The 6144-nt window shown below is 51.0% G+C and overlaps 1 protein-coding gene across 6 annotated transcripts in view; it reads right to left on the bottom strand.

The window, feature by feature from the left end:
* The window catches only part of MOB3B (MOB kinase activator 3B), a 291141-nt gene extending 288189 nt beyond the window's left edge, over window positions 1-2952 (bottom strand). For 2 of the 6 annotated variants that reach the window (XM_081497877.1, XM_081497901.1), the window contains exons 1-2: window positions 2749-2952; window positions 2007-2102 (exon numbers count right to left, since the gene is read on the bottom strand). The gene's annotated coding sequence lies outside the window, so the exon portion shown is untranslated. The remainder of the gene's footprint in view (window positions 1-2006; window positions 2103-2748) is intronic. The other 4 variants (XM_081497870.1, XM_081497897.1, XM_081497888.1 and 1 more) reach the window with 3 other exon arrangements.
* Between the last annotated feature and the right edge of the window lie 3192 nt (window positions 2953-6144).

Genomic DNA, 6144 nt, shown 5'->3' with positions numbered 1-6144 from the left:
CTTTCACTATAATTACCCTGTTTTCCTTACTGGAGTAGCCTGGGACAGACATTGCCCTTTCACTTTGTTAATGATGCCTTCAGACACTTCTTGAGCAACCCAGGCGCTTCCAGCTTTTCTAGTGGTGCTGCTGCTAAATTTCAAAGGAATCCTTCCTTGGGGATCATATTCATAATGAAGTATTTATAAAGTGCCTTCTGGCACTTCTAAGATTTTGCTTTCTTTCTTCTGTGGGTCCCACTGGTAATATCCAGAAATTACTGGAGAATGTGTCCTGTGTGTCCTCTCTACTGACTTTGTCTCCTTTGTTCTTCTTTATTAAATGGAAGCTCAAAAGTTCCAACTCTGGTAGAGCAAACTCCTGAAACTGTGCAGAGGCACAGTTTCTACTTAAAGCCTTCCAGTGGGTACAAGGTCCTTCCAGTGGGTACAAGGTCACAGGTGTTCATACAGAAAATTCCTCCCTCCCCTGGCTTGGGGCACAGATCAAAAAGTGAAGGATTAAAAAAAAAAGAGCCTCCCTGAGCCTTCTTGGGAGAGGCACTGACTGTACGTCAGACAGAAAAAGCTAACACTAGTATATGTAAGGCTATGTGCAGGTATACATTCCAACAGGTATATAGACAGTCTTCCCTCACCAGCTAAGCAACTCTGGGGGCACCATCTGGGGACCCTGCCCTCTCAGAGTGGCTACTATGTTTTTGCCCAAATTCTATTTTTTCCCCCTCCGAGGCATAGTTGATTTACAATATTATATTAGTTTCAGGTGTAAGTCCTAGTTCTTTAATAATCCTCGGTCAGTAAGAATAAGCACCGTGTGTAAGCACACAACTTGATAGGAAAGGCAGAGTAATAATAGGGTCGTTATAATCTCACCGGCGCGCACACAGGGGAATTCGGTCCCCAGACAAAGATTCGCAGAGACTGGGAAACGTCTACACAGTCAGTGCTGGGTCCTCCAGGTCTGCTCTTACCAAATGTTGAGAGGGTACCCAGGCTTTCAACTTGGAGCGCTGTGCGAAGTCAGGACCCCAGGTTCATTCTGGAGGGAGCCACTTTACTCCTATTTCTAAGCAAAGTCTCGAGGCTTCCTAGGTTATTTCTACATCTCCATTAGTGGCTCGGCGGTATAGAATCCGCCTGCAATGCAGGAGACTCAGGAGACCCGGGTTCCAGAAGGGGACCCTTCCCGACGTGGGTCGGGAAGGTCCTCTGGAGAAGGAAATGACAACCCACTCCAGTGTTCTTACCTGGGAAATTCCATGGACAGAGGAGCCTGGCGGACTACAGTCCACGGGGTCGCAAAAGAGTCGGACACAACTGAACACAGCACTGCACACACGCCCTCCTTAAAGAGGGCGACTCGCCTGCCCTTCGGCCCTTGGAAACTCAGAGCCTTAGTCTCAGAGTCTTAGACTTAGCTGTTTGCCTACCAGACCTGCCCTGATCCCGTCCCACCGCCTGGCAACGGGCCAACCACACGCCTTTAGGTGGAGATTGGAATCCACTGGAACTCACAGGAAAAGGGCACCCGGGATTGGGTCAGCACCTCGACTCCACTCTCTCCCGCGAGCGGCACCTTCTGGATCTCCGCTCCGCAGCGCGCTAGGGATAAGATCTGAGAAATGCGCCCGGGGCCACAGGCAGCGGAGGAGGCGGAGAAGGAACAACTTTCCCTCCGCCCTCTCACCGCAAGGCCCGGGTGGGGCGGCCCCGCGGGGGTCGGGCTCCTCGCCTTCCCCAGGCAGGCTCCCGGGCGCAAGCCGGCCGGTAGGCTGGCGTAGGGGGGCGGGGGAGGAGGACAAGAGGGGCTTCCTTGTGTCCCGAGCCCCGCCAGATGTTAGAAAGGCGAACAATAGGGGAAACGCCGAGAAACAAAAGGCCATTCGCCTCGATCTCCATCGGCTCTGTCGCGTGGTCCCTGCGGGGCGGACGTCTGGGAGGGGTCAGGGAGGTGGGTGAGGGGGGGGATCTTGAGAAGTCTGGGGTTTCGGTCTGGTACTTACTTGCCAGGCGCCGGGGGTCGGCCCTGTACCCTTCCAGAGGGGTCCAAAGGCAGGGAGTAGCAACCACAGGAAAGTTAAAGGGTTTTCACCTTCTTCCTGAGTGCAGGGAAAGGGAGGGGCTGGGATTCCAGATGTTTGACAGTTGTTGGCCCAGGGGTTCCGAAGGATTTGTACGCCCTTCACACACCCTCTCTCTCCGAGAAGCATCAGCAGTCCCCGGGGCGACCCGGCCGACGCAGCGGAGTTTCCCTTTCGCAGCCCGGGGCCGAGCCTCCGCCTTCAACACCAAGACGCCCTAAACGTGGTCCCCCTGCCCGGGCGCACTTTGGTAAAAGTTTGTCTTCCCGCCACCCACAGTCCAGCATGCACTCTGCAATCATCTGCGACCCGGGATGGATTCGGGGACAGAGTCGTACCCGCCCCCTCCTCCCCAAGAGAAGAACGAGTTCATTGATAGATCTTTAAAAATCAAGGCCCCGGAGCCGGGGGAGGACTCTCGTTCCAACCCGGGAAGGGAGCGGGAGGAGACTGCCAGAAGCCAAGACGCGGGCAAGGGTCTGAGGCGGATTCCAGCCCCCGAAGCAGGCAGAGGAAGGGCGGGGAAACGGAGTCCGCCGCCTCCCGCCCTCCCGTTGCCCTCGCCCCAGGTGCGCCCCGCACCTCTAAACCCCCCGGGCGCGACCCGGCGCGAGCGGCTGCGAGCTGCGCCACCTCCCCTCGCTTGGAGCGAGTTCTCACTCACCGTGGGGTTTTACCTTCAGTCCCGGGGCCCTGTCGGCTCCCCGTGCCGGGGCAGCTGCAGGCGGCGCGAGAGGAAGAGGGTGAGCTTGGGGCAGGAGGGGCGACGCTCGCGGATCCAGCGAGGGGCTCCCGGGCCAGCGCGCGCGGTCTCAGCAAGCGCGCGGGCGAGCGAGCACCGGGCTTCAGCTGCCGCCGCCGCGGCTCCAGAGCAGCCCCCACCGGCACCCGGAGCGCGGCTCTCTTGCGAGGGCGCGAGTGGAGCGGGGACCCCCTGGCGGCCGCCTTCGGAATGGCAGCTCCCTTGGGAAGGGACGTCAGGTCGCCTTAGGGTCATCGTCCCTCCGGAAACAGGTGGGGAAGGACAGTCTGCGCGTGGCTCTCAGCCTTGTGGAAAAGACATTGACCCTCTGGCCAGGGCGGGGATGAAGCTATCAGATCAGAAAGGATGCGTTCTGGATCCACCATGGTCACATCCAAGGCACCTAGAGAGGGGGAAATTGCTTACCTTCTCCAGGATTTTTTGACTTGTTGAAAAATGCTATGGATTGACGGACAGAGAATAGCAGTAATCATTGGAAAATACTTCGAGATTCTAGCAAATTCACTAGAATAAGCTGAGAGTAATGAAATGAGCATGGACCTTGAATCCCAACCCACAGCCTGCCCCTTTCTCTTTGTGTGATCTTGGTCTATGACCTCTAAACCTCAGTATTCTCTGTAAATTGGGAAGAGCAATGTCTACCTGCAAGGGTGGTACTAAAGGATAAACTAAACATAGAAAGTATTCTTTGTTCATAGTAGGAGTCATTATATATAAGCCTCCTGAGGCAGGAAAAAAAATGCCTTCTTATCTTTTTATTCCTCGTATAATAGCATCTTCATCCACATTGACTGCGAAGTATACCAAATGACTAGGTATTGCATTTTATAATTCTCAGTACACACTTTAAAGAAGTTTGGAAATATATTAAGTAGAAACTAGACTACACGGAGAAACATCCCTCCCCCAAAAGTGGTTTCCACAACTACCAAGTGAGAACCTCTAAACCCACACTCATCCTTTGCAATATCAAGTCTGATATCATAAGAAATATTTAATAGTCATGGTCTAATGATATCAACCCTGAATTAAAGGATTCCATTGAATTTTGTGTCATTTGGCAATGCAAAGATATTGAAGACTGTGAATATAAAACTCAAACTCGAGAAGAAAAAAATAGTCAGATACTAAAACCCATCCAACTAAGAAATGTTTCAAGTAACTATTGACTCATGCAATCTCATTTCTAAGCTGCCTCAAACCTCATTCACTTCTTTAAAGCTCCTTTTGTCCTTTGGCCTCATGGCAATCAACTCTTCTTCCTCATCCAGAACAATTAGGGTGAAAGTGTCTCTTAATTACTCTAGTTCACCTTTAATAGTCCTTCTGTTTCACTCCTTTTCCCAAATTGGGAAGAGCCTGTTGCCTGCCCTAGAATTCTCATTACAGAGGTTTTCTGTTCTGTCAAGAAGAGAGGAAGACTAAGTTTTTCGGTCTCAGAAACTAAAGAACATCAAGATCCAACTTCTGCCCTCGAAGAAAGGGCTCAAGCTCCAGGGCACAGACAGGCAGAGTATGTGTAGGGCAAAGAAAACATTGGATTCTAATCAATAAGCATTCATGAAACTGTCTCTGCCTCTCTCCTTGGATTTCAGCCTTGCCTCATCACACTTCCTCCCCTTAGTGGCCGCTTCAATGGGGAACAACAGTGAAGCTGGTGAGGGCGGGGGGCGCCTTCATTATTTCCTGGCTAACTTTCACCAGTGAGTGGGATCAGTATGATGAATCACGTTGCATCTTCCTGATCCAGCTTCCCTGCCTGTGACCTGGTGACTGGAAGAGGATGGCTCAACCTTCAAAATCTGCTCTGAAAGGCCAGAATTTTAAATCCAAGCCCTCCTTGGTCCAGTTTCTTAGTCTATTCAGGCTACTGAAAGGAAATACTGTAGACTGGGTGGCTGATAAACAGAAATGACTTCTCACAGTTCTAGAGGCTGGGATGTCCAAGAGGAGTGCAGTGGCAGATTCGGTGTTTGATGATGCCCCATTTCCTCATTGACATCTTTTCTCTGTGTGCTCACATAGCAGAAGGGGGCAAGGAAGCTGTCTCAGGCCTCTTTGTGGTTTTTTTTTTTTTTATAATTTAATTTTTACTGCACACAGGCTTTCTCTAGTTGTGGCAAGTTGGGGGCTACTTTTCGTTATGGTGCACAGACTTCTTATTTGGTGGTGTCTCTTGCAGAACGCAGGCCTAAGGCTCCAGGCTTCAGTAGTTATGGCACATGGGCTCAGCAGTTGCAACTCCCAGGCTCTAGAGCACAGGCTCAGTAGTTGTGGTGTGGAATCTTCCCAGAACAGGAATTGAACCTATGTCTCCTACACTGACAGGCAGATTCTTATCCACTGAACCACCATGGAAGTCCTCTCAGGCCTCTTTGATAAGGGCACTAATTCTATTCACAAGGGTCCCTGTCTGTGTGACCTAATCACCTCCTAAAGGCCCTACCTCTCAACACCATCACCTTGTGGGTTGGAATTCAAACATATGAATTGTGTTTGGGGGCGACGCAAGTGTTCACTCTAGAGCATCTTGGGCTACATCTCTTCTCCATTCCAGGTTTGAAAACCAATCCCATCATGAATTGAAGTAGATATTGTTTCCCACTCACTGTTTATTATTCCTTATGCATATGTGTCTTCGGTTGTTTGGAAAAGTACTCTAAATGCAAAGAATGGGGGAGTGGGAAGGATTCAGATACCCGAAGTTCACCCACACTGATTGGATTCTCCCCATCAGATTCGCTCACACTGCTGTCTTCCCCATCTCTGGGAAAGGCCGCTCCCACCTGTCAGTTGTGTAAGGCCCCTGTGGAAGCATCTTTTCTCCTTTTCTATTCCACCGCTACACTATCAGAAAATCTCACTGATTTTATCTTCAAGAGATATCCAGAAGCAGATCTCAGTCCACCACCTCCACAGTTACCACCATGGTCCAGCCACAGATACAAGCAGCCTGGAATACTGCAATAGAGTGCGACCTGGTTCCTCTGCTTACTGCCTGCCCTGCGTCTGCTTTACTGTCAATATGGCACCAGTGTCATTCCTTTAAAACGTATGTTGCATTTTGTCACTCTGCTGCTCAAAAATCCTCCTGGGCCTTCCCGTCTTATTCAGAGTAAACCCAACACAAATAAGCATTCCTTTATCTCTGACTTTGTCTCCTCCTGCTTTTCCCATCACAAATTCCGCTCCATCCACACTGCCCTCTTTGATTCCCCCAAATACCGGGTAAGCTTCTACCTCGACACTTGCTGCGCCCTCTGCCAGGAACACTCTTCACACAGATACTTCATGGCT

This window comes from Giraffa tippelskirchi, chromosome 1 (assembly GCF_054371585.1).
Source record: "Giraffa tippelskirchi isolate mGirTip1 chromosome 1, T2T-mGirTip1v1.2.pri, whole genome shotgun sequence".
NCBI classification, from domain to species: domain Eukaryota; kingdom Metazoa; phylum Chordata; class Mammalia; order Artiodactyla; family Giraffidae; genus Giraffa; species Giraffa tippelskirchi.
This window is presented reverse-complemented; position numbering and strand designations above follow the sequence as displayed.